We start from the raw sequence: 11,222 nt of genomic DNA, 5'->3' as shown, positions 1-11,222 counted from the left end.
AAACTAAAGACGAGATCAAAAAACAACCAAAGAAAGAAGTTCGAGCTTCTTTCCGTCCAATCAACTTCCTCAAATCAAAGCATAATTAATGGTGACAAACTAAAATAGAGCACCTGCAATTAACAGGGTTTGATGCATGGGGCATTTGAGAGATCTACAACCACATCCATGAACTTAAATTGCGCCATGATAAAATCCTAAGATCGGGGTGGCGGCGAGGGGGTTGAAAAGGGGTTTCAAAAGATGTGAAAAAGGGGGTTTTAGTGAAGGGAAAAGGGAGGGCTCGACAAAGAAGTGGATGTTAGAGCTTAGAGGGTGAGGATATTAACGTGCGAAGAAGACAATAGTTGTTCCAACTGCAAGGCTCAATTGAGCGCGCATGCACCTAGGTATTAAGGTGTGCCTAATTAGTGTGTACCCCTTTTGTTCTTATGTATTTTTTTTTTTTTTGATAAAAACAAAAACAACAAAAGACGCATTATTTAGTTAAATAATATTAATTATTTGTTATTTATAATTTTGTAAATTTGTATTTAGTTAGGTATATGTTGAAAATAATGTATGATGTATAAATATATTTTTATTTCATTGCGCTCTTTGCATCCAAAAAACTCGTTGTCTTGTGCTTAGACTCCAAACAATTTGCGTCTTGGCTACTATAACAAAGATGACCACGGTGGCCGTAGGGCACAGAAAGGGAAAAGGAGAAAAAATGACAAAGAAATAGAAGAGAAATTGGAAGAGGAGCCATCTCAGAGAATACTTCAAACTCTTTAGGGTTTTTGGAGAGAGATTTTTTTTTTTTTTTTTTTAAATGAATGGATTCTACAGTTAAAAGGGTTAATTTGACTAATTGTTTTCTTTTTATATATATATATATATATAGGTAATATGATAGAAAAAATTTCATGACATAATGATGTACTTTTACATTATAACATAAGCTTACTAATGATATGATAAAATTCATCTATGCAATTATTAACTATCATGATGGGTATTTTTTAGAGCTTATAAGCTCGTATAATTTAAGCCAAATACCTTTTAAGAGGCGTAGGTGTTATTAGAGACAAATCAGAAAACTAGATTACAATTTGTGTTAGAGATAATTAGATTACAACTGGATTAGATTATTTAAAATTAAATGAGTAAGATTAAGTTAGATTTATCTCTTAAGTTTGATTATTTCTTGATAAGATTAATCTTTAAAGAGAATTACATTTTATTTTTATGTAGCATATAAATAAGCTCGTATATCAATCAAGTTAATTAGTCATTTAATTCCCAAGATATAGGTCGAGCGATCGGATGAGCAATATGTCGGTGTTAATCTGGTGAATTGCGAGTTTGATTCTTGTCTTACATAAGGGTCAAAGACTCAACTTGTGATTTATCTCTCCTGATATAATCGAGGGTGCAAATATCGAGAGCCATACAATGACGATAATTACAAATTAATTAGTCATTTAATTCAATATGAGTTTTTTTTTTATTGATTTGAATCCGGGAGTTCCAATGGTATCAAAATACCATGAAGCTAGAGATCTAATGAAGAATTTTAATATTATACCATGAATTTAAATCAAGGATCAAACTAGTACTTCTATTGGCATTAGGTGATTTTGGCATGATGCAATAAACTCAACGGGGAAGGGAAACTCAAAACACTAGAGCTACAATGGCAACATAAGTAATGGTGACGGGGGCAGAGTAGCCGCGGAGGTTGAACGTAGATTGTTAATATTTTGTGAAAATAAACACACAACCAATGATGAAAATACAAATATTCACATCTGAACAGAATTAAAGAAAGAAAAATATGAACACAACACACACAATACACAATGCAAACAAAAAATGAACACAATGTTTACGCGTTCAGATCAAAACGATTTTATTTACGGTAGGACTTTACCCTAATCAATCCACTAATAATAAACACAACACGAATTAGAACTATTTTACTGAATCAAGAAGACAAATCAAACAGAGTACAAAGCTCATGAAAACCGAAGCTATTCCCAGCACTCTCAAACTATCTTCTCCGCCTCTCTCACACACAACCTTGTGGATATCCCAGTGACAAAATCGATACTCAATTAGGGTTAGGGCTTTGATCATTTCTTTCTTGCACGCGTTTCTTCTGTTGTTCGTGTGCATTGAGTTCTTCTGTTTGTGTGTGCAAAAAAAGTGTATATTGAAATGTCAAGAGAAGAGTCTTATATACAAAAGGGTTTTTGACATGGGCCGTTGGATGTGCCCACAAACATATCAATGGCTCACAATATAACTGATCAAGTAATATACAAATAAAGTTAAAATGTCACATGCAAATGAAATACATCTTTGTCAATTTATTTAACATAAAAATATAATACCATATGTCACTTACATGAATTAATCAAATAACATATAATATATCAATTTATTTTGAATTATATATCAAAACATAGATAGATAGGAGATTGCACAACACCGGCGATCTGGACAGAAATGGATAAAGAAGATATGAACATGGCAATGTTTAGAGAATTTGATTGGGGGTTGGCATAAAATGAGTCTCATGAGGTTTTAGATTACGCTCGACTTTCAAATTTCATATAGCTTTTAGCAGACTTCACATTTCAATCCTTTGCTTCTAACCAAACTCAAGTTGTTCTCATGAAATAACTTGGAATTTGAGAGAATGTGTCAGAGATGAGTTGGAAGATTAGATTACAATTTGTGTTGGAGATACATTAGATTATAATTAGATTAGATTATTCAAAATTAAATTAAATGTGTTATAATAAGTTTATATTTATCTTCTGAATTTGATTATTTCTTGATATGATTTATCTTTAGATAAGGTTACATTTTATGTTCATGTTAAGTAACTTAAAAATAGATTTGTATATTAGTCAAATTAGTCTTTAATTCAATGATAATCTTTTATTAATTTGAATATCGCTTTCCATTAGAAAACAAACTTGAAATGTACGAATGAAGAGAATGATGTACCAGCTGATGTAATAATACACACCCACATATATATAATAAACATATTTGGATTAAAGGCCCCAAATCTATGCGATCTTGATCTTATGAATTTTAAAATTTCAAAGCTCTCCTCAAAAAGATTGCCACTCAGAGAGAGAGAGAGAGAGTTGCATCGGCCAAGAAATTAAAGATAGTGTTTGAAGATATTAAGAAATCAAATTAAGGTTAGAATGGGAGACATGATCCTGAAGCTGGAGTTGAATTATTGATCACGATGACAGAACACAAGATTAACCATGAGATAGACAAAAAGAAATGAGTCACAAGAAATTGTCGCATATTATAATATATATGTATCACTGTCATCTTAATTCGTTTCATTCAAAATTAAAGGCAACATGGTTGCTTACTTGCTTTGCCATAAAGAAACAACAAATACATGTTCCTGCTGGTGTTTCTCCCACTAATTAAGAATGGCCTGCCGGCCTTATATATACGTATGTATATATATATATATATGTTGCGCAAATAGAGAGTAAACCATACACATACGCACACTTTGAATCACTAAAAAACCTTTATACCATTTAACAGAGCCGAAATCGAAAAGACAAAAATACATAGTAGACAAACACAAATATAAAATGATGGAAAGCGAAATAACATGAGAGATATACTGTGGTTCACTAGAAAAGGGCTACGTCCACGTTGAGCTCCGATAAAGGAGAGCTCACTGCACTATCGGAGATAAAATAGGGTTTACAATACTCACTGAATACAAGCCTCACGATCACTCTTATTTACAGAAACTGGTTCACTACCAAAATCGCCTCAAAATCATAAAAAGAGGAAGATCAGAGGTTTACCCTATTCGAACCAGAGAGAAGACCGAGAAGGAGCCAGAGAGTTTGAAAACAACAAAATGAGAAAGAACCCTCAAGCCCCTAAGCGTCTACTCTCTCTCTCTCTCTCAATCTCTGCTTTTCCACATCTCGATGCACAGTAAATAAATAGGGGCGCACGATGCAATTGAAAGGCTTGGATTGCACCAAATAAAAGGCGGCATCGACGATCCAAATTGCACAAGGACGAGACAATTAGCACAATCGAGATAAAGAACACACGGGTGGTTGCCAAGCTGCCCTCCATTGCCATGTGGCAGTGGTTGCTGCTGACCCTCCTGCCCGGGTCCTTAAATGAAAAACAGTGTTGTTATGTGCTTCACACCCAACAATTTCCACCTTGAAGCATCAACGATACAAGCGGTCATACTCCAATAAGTGCAGCAAACTTCTATCCTCATATTCATTGCTCTGGTTGGTTTGGATTAACCAACTTCGACATGCAGTAAGCCCAAGCAGTGCTTGAACTTAGCTGTAGTCACTACCTTTGTCCCAATATCAGCTGAATTATCTTCTGTAGACACTTTGAGGATTACAACGGTTCCATCACTTACTAGATTTCTTACAAAATGATACTTTACATCAACATGTTTAGTTCTTTCATGATAAACAGGATTCTTACATAAATGAATCGCACTCTGGCTATCAGAAAATACCTTGAACTTACCTTATAGAAGTTTGATTTCCTGCAAGAGACCTTGAAGCCAGATAACTTCCTTGAAAGCATCAGTAACAACCACATACTCTGCTTCAGTGGAAGACAGAGCAACCAAAGGCTGCAGTTGAGACTTCTAGCTAAAGCAGTTGCCACCCAAGGTGAAGAAATATGCTGTGATGGACTTACAGGAGTCTCTATCTCCTACAAAATTCGAGTCTACATATCCCACTAGGTCAAGAGTATCATTTCTTCTCTCAAAGTTTAAACCAACATTTAGGGAACCATTAATGTATCTTAACAAATATTTTAAAGCTTCCTAGTGAATTTTTTCAGGGTTAGACATAAATCTACTAAGTAGGGATATTGAATATGCTAGATCTGGCTAGTGCTTATCATTGAATACATTATGGTCCCAATTACATTGGCATATGGTATGTTTTCCATTTTAAGAATTTCAGATTCAGATGATGGACACTGTGTTTTAGACAATATAAAATGTCCAGCTAAGGGAACATTAACAGTTTTACACTCAGCCACACCAAATTTTTGAACAGTTTTAAGTAGGTAATCATGCTAGTGTATTTTCAGTTTGCTTTTACTTATATTTCTTTCTACTATCATCCCTAAGATCTTCTTAGCTGGTCTTAAGTCTTTCATGTCGAGGTTAGTATTTAACAGAGACTTCAATTCACATATTTTTGACTTGGACTTGCTAATGATCAAGATATCGTCAACATACAATAAAAGATAAATAGGGACATCAGACAGTATAAAGTAAAAACAGCTATCATATTTACTTAAGTTAAAACCAATCTCAGCAGCAAAGTTATCGAACTTTTTATACCATTGTCTTGGAGATTGTTTTAATCCATACAATGATTTTTTAAGTAAGCAGACATGATCATGATGATTATTGTCAATGTATCCAGCAAGTTGTTCCATGTAAATTATCTCATCAATGTCTCCATGTAAAAAAGCAGTTTTGACATCCATTTGTTCAAGTTCTAGGTCAAATTGCACTACAACAACAAGCATCATACTGGAGAAAAGATTTCAGTGTAGTTTATTCATTCTCTTTGAGAAAAACCTTTAACTACAAGTCTTGCTTTAAATCTTAATGGATCAGATGGTGACATTCATTCTTTAAGTTTGAACAACCATTTACATTTAATTAGTTTTTGCTTATCAGGTCTTGGAACTAATTTTCACATTTCATTGATCTTCAAAGAGGTCATTTCATCATCCATTGCTTGTTTCCACTTAATGCTGTCATGGGAGTTGATAGCCTCCTCATAGCAGGTAGGCTCACTGCTCCTCATTTCCATTCTAACAACTAAGGCACAAAATACCAAGTCTGAGTATGCGTATCTAATAGGAGGCCTGATAAACCTCCTCACTTAGTCTCGGGTGAGTTGATAATTGCTGAGCTCTTGATGAGGAGAGTCATACTCCTCAACCTCAGGGTCATCAAGTTGAGCCTTATGATCATTGTCCTGATCAGAGGTTTCTTCTTGGGTTAAGGGTTCATCAAAGGTGTGGGGGTAATGTGAGGTTGAAGTAGCAGGAGGATCCTGTTACTCCACCTCAATTTGAGTACTGCCACCTAATATAAGGTCACTAGGGTTGCTAGGCATTGAGTTATCTTCATTATTGTCAGTTTTGCATGGAAAGATTAATTCATTAAATTTCACATCTCTACTAATAATGATTTTAACTCCACCTGAAGATCTGTCCCATAGCCTATAACCCTTGGTTCCCTCTTGATATCTAACAAAAACACATTTAATAGCCCTGGGATCTAATTTTCCTTCTGATTGATGGGCATAGGCCTCACAACCAAACTCTTAGATAATCTAAGTTTAACTTTCTGCCAATCCATTTCTCTTCGGGACACTTAAGATTGATTGCAGTAGAAGGGCTCCTATTTACTAGGTGAGCTCCTGTAGATAGCGCTTCTCCCCAGAAATTTTTAGGCATTCCAGCAATAAACAAAAGGCATCTAACCTTCTCTAAGAGGGTTCTATTCATCTTCTCAGCAACCCCATTTTGCTGAGGGGTGTTCCTTATTGTTCTATGCCTAAGAATACCATGGGTTTTACATAATTCATCAAAATCCCTATTACAAAATTCCAATCCATTATCAGTTCTTAGAGTTTTGATCTTTCTATCAGTTTGATTTTCAATCAAAGTTTTCCATGATGTAAATTTTTCTAGAGTTTGATCCTTAGATTTCATTAAAAATGTCCATAACTTTTTAGAAAAATCATCAATTATGAACAAGAAATACCTATTACCGCCGTGTGAGGGAACTTAGGAGGGACCCCAAAGGTCTGCATGCAAATACTCTAGGCATGCCTTCGCCAGGTAGGGGTGTTCATGGTGCGGTTTGAACCATTTTCAGCAAGCCAAACCGCTAGTGCGATTTTCTAATCAAACCAAACCCTGGTTTGGGTGCGGCCAAACCGCACAGCATTTGCGGTTTGGTTTGATGCGGTTTACCGCGGTTTGAAAATAACTATTGACAATATATAATATATTATAAAAATATTGGAAAGAATAATTATATATTATTATAAACTATTATAATCTTTGACAATTATAATAGTTATGTATTATTATAAACTTGTTATATATTATTATAAAAATATAAGGTGATTTTTATAATAATAAGGGTTGTAGGGGTGATTTTTATAATAATATATTTTTTATATTTTCTTGGGCGGTTTGGTTTTAAACCAAACTGCCAACCATACAAACCGTAAACTGTGCGGTTTGTACAACCACCAAACCGTTTTGGACCGCAAAAAAAAAAAAAAAAAAAATCGACCGGTTCAGTTTGCTTTGGTTTGGCCGGTTTCCGCGGTGCACCGATTTTTTTGAACACCCCTATCGCCAAGTGAGTTCCCTTTGGGAAACTTAGCCTGTGTTGCTTGCCTAGTGTACATGGCTCACAGAAGCCTAAGGTATCTGCAGGCATTGGACCAAGGTACCCTTGGTTGGACAGTGCTTGTAACCCTTTTTGGCTCATATGGCCAAGTCTCAAGTGCCACAGATCTATTCTATCAGATTTAACTATGCATGCAGATGGAATATGACAATAACCATTCAACATATATAAATCATGTTTCTTTGTACCAGAGAGAATAAGGTCATTATTCTTAAACACATGCAGAAAACCATTTTCAGCTTTATATGAAAACTCTAATTCATCTAAGGCGCCAAGAGAAATCAAATTTCGTTTTAATCCAGGTACATATCTCACATCAGTTAACATTCTAATCTTGTTATCATGTAGTTTCAGAGAGATGTCACCTATGCCTTTGATTTTACATGAATGATTATTTCACATAAAAACAATACCAGTTTCCTTTGTGCTAAAGTTTTGAAACCAGTCTATATTTGGACACATGTGAAAAGAGCATCCTGAATCCATAATCCATTGATTTATAGTTGATGTACAAGAGACATTTAAAACTTCAGCTAACGAGTTTGAATTACTGGCAGCTACTATCACATTTCCACCCTGTTTCTGTTTTTTAATAAAATCATAGCAGTATTTCTTAATGTGGCTCTCTTTCCCACAGTGGTAGCATTTCCATTTTGATTGTTTTTGTTTTCCCTTCTTTCCATTATATTTTCCCTTCTGTCTAGTACCCCCATTCTGATTGTTATTAAGACTATTCTGACCATTTTCAAATTTATCCTTAACAAACAAATTGTTACCAGGTTTCTTAGAAGTGTGAAGTTCTAATTCCCTAGCCTTGATACTAGAAATTACAAGTTCTAAAGTAGGCACAATACCAGTATACTGTAAAGCATGTTTAACTACATTGTAATCATCAGGTAATGAATTCAATAGTATCATTGCCTCAGTAGTATCACCTAAGGCTTGGTCAGTTCCTCTTAACATTAATGTAAGTTTGGTAAATTCATTTATATTATCATCCATAGATTTCGATGCATTCATTTTAAAATTGAATAGCATACCTTTTAGATAAACTAAGTTAGGAGCATAAACAACAACATACAAAGATTCAAGCCTATTCGATAAATCAAGGGGGTTAGTCATATCGTCTACCTTTCTGATAACAGTATCCCCCAAATGGAGAAATATCAGGTTGAATACCTCATCCCTTATCTCATTGGTCCTGGCTGATTGCTCAGTGGACCATTTTCTGTCATCCGGTTCAAGTGCAATGAGCACTTTGTGATGAGAGAGTAATACTCTCATCTTCATTTTCCAACTTTCGAAATCCCCCTTTCCATCAAATGTTCCGATTTCAAATCGGGTTGTTGTCATTTTCGCCTTGCACGAAGGTATCCTAATGAAACCCTAGACACTGACAAAGACACACAGAAAACACCCACTGACCGTGACTCTTCAAAAATCCCTAGAGGCTCAAAAATAGGACTAACCAAGCGACGACAACCCTAAACCGACTCTGAGTGGAATAAAATAATCTGGAACTCACACAATGCGTATCAAAGAAATGGCTCTGATACCACTTGTTCCACAAACAGAGAGCAAACCATACACATAAACACACTTTGAATCACTGAAAAACCTTTATATCATTCAATAGAGCCGAAATCGAAAAGACAAAAATACACAGCAGACAAACAAAAATATAAAATGATGGAAAGTGAAATAACACGAGAGATTTACCGTGGTTCACCCGAAAGGGCTACGTCCACGTTGAGCTCTGGCAAAGGAGAGCTCACTGCAGTATCGGAGATAAAAATAGGGTCTACAATACTCACTGAATACAAGCCTCGCGATCACTCTTATTTACAGAAACTGGTTCACTACCAAAATCGCCCCAAAACCATAAAAAGAGAAAGATCAGAGGCTTACCCTATTCGAACCAGATAGAAGACCGAGAAGGAGCCAGAGAGTTTGGAAACAACAAAATGAGAAAGAACCCCCAAGCCCCTAAGCGTCTACTCACACACACTCTTTCTCAATCTCTGCTTTTCCATATCCGATGCATAGTAAATAAATAGGGGGTGCACGATGCAATTGAAAGGCTTGGATTGCACCAGATAAAAGGCAGCATTGACAATCCAAATTGCATAAGGATGAGACAATTAGCACAATCGAGATAAAGGATGCCCGGGCGGTTGCCAAGCTGCCCTCCACTGCCACGTGGAAGTGGTTGCTGCTGACCCTCCTGTCCGGGTCCTTAAATGAAAAACGGTGTCGTTGTGTGCTTCACAACCAACAATATATATATGTAGATGAATGTTTGTGAACAATTGGATGATGATATATTATTTGTACATGAAATCAATTCAGCATTGCAGAACCATAACAAACTCTTGAAATTATATAAATTATTAGTATAAAATTATTTGTATAAGAGCAAATCATAAAATTATTTGAAATTAACCAATTCAGTATTGCAGAATCACAAAATTATTTGTACAAAATTATTAGTAGTTACCATACCAAATGGAGTAGCAGGCAGTAGCGAGCGAGACGAGAGGAGGGCAGCGAGTGAGCAAGAGCCACCGAGAGGCGAGAGTGAGGACGAGCGAGAGGCAGGGCAGTGACAGAGAGAAGGGCGACTGGGCGAGAGAGATAGAGACTAAGCGAGGGCGAGGGCTAGAGTGAGCGAGGGTGTGAGCGATTAAGGGCGAGAGAGATAGAGACTAAGAGAGGCAGTCAGGCAGCGAGGGCGAGAGCGACTGAGAGTGAGCGAGCAAAGGCGAGGGAGGCAGCAACTCAACGATGAGAAGGAGTGATAGAGACACAACGAGGTGCTAGCAAGAGAGGGTTAGGGTTTGTAGAGGGGGATTTTGGAAGAGAAGGGGGTGAGAGGAAGATTTGAGCAGGGGCGGGGGAATGTGTTATATAAATCATATCCCCGGCGGTTTCAAAAATCGCTGGGGATGGGTCAACATCACCGATAGTTTATAAAAACTGCCAAAGATGTGTAGCCATAGCCGGCGGTTTACAAAACCGCTGAGGATTGTGGTGTTTTCCCGATAGTTGTTCAAATCATCGGGAAAAGTTCTCGGCAATACCCCTTCTTCTTGTAGTGTCGTATCCCTTCTACATGGCACAATTATTTCCACCGGAATCTCTATCTGAACCTGAACCTGAAGCCTTCCATAAGGATTAAGGACCTTTCTTTCAATCTGCAAGGCTTGTAAGTTGGAACACTTCAAAAGTTCACATTTAAGGATTTGTTTATGGTCATGATTTCTACATTTTAAGGACCCTCGTGTCTATGTTCACAACTCAACGATAGGAAAGGAATTTTTGGGTAAGGGAATTGAATTATATAGTATTTTCAAATACGAATTATTTTGTGCCTAATAATAGAGTTGACCATATAAGGTGAACATAAAGACTCACGTTATGTACCATGGTGGAGCTAGAGTGATAAGCTTACCTTCACAGATAGTAGTAATGGCTCAAACAAGACATTTTCTAGCGAAAGATGGCTTTTGTAGTCATGCTTGGAGGTGATTGTTCCCAGGGGGGATTCAAAAATTTATATAGGAGGAGGCTAATTTTTTTTTTGAGGTATAAAATTACACATTACAAATTTTGGGGTGAGTTGTAATTTTTTTTATTGAATTATTATTAAAAATTATTATTTTTTACATTAAAAAATATTTTTATATTAAAAAATATTTTTTTAATACTAAAAAAATTAATTTTAATTGTGAGTTTC

This window comes from Diospyros lotus, chromosome 15 (genome assembly GCF_014633365.1).
Source record: "Diospyros lotus cultivar Yz01 chromosome 15, ASM1463336v1, whole genome shotgun sequence".
Lineage (NCBI taxonomy): Eukaryota > Viridiplantae > Streptophyta > Magnoliopsida > Ericales > Ebenaceae > Diospyros > Diospyros lotus.
This window is presented reverse-complemented; position numbering follows the sequence as displayed.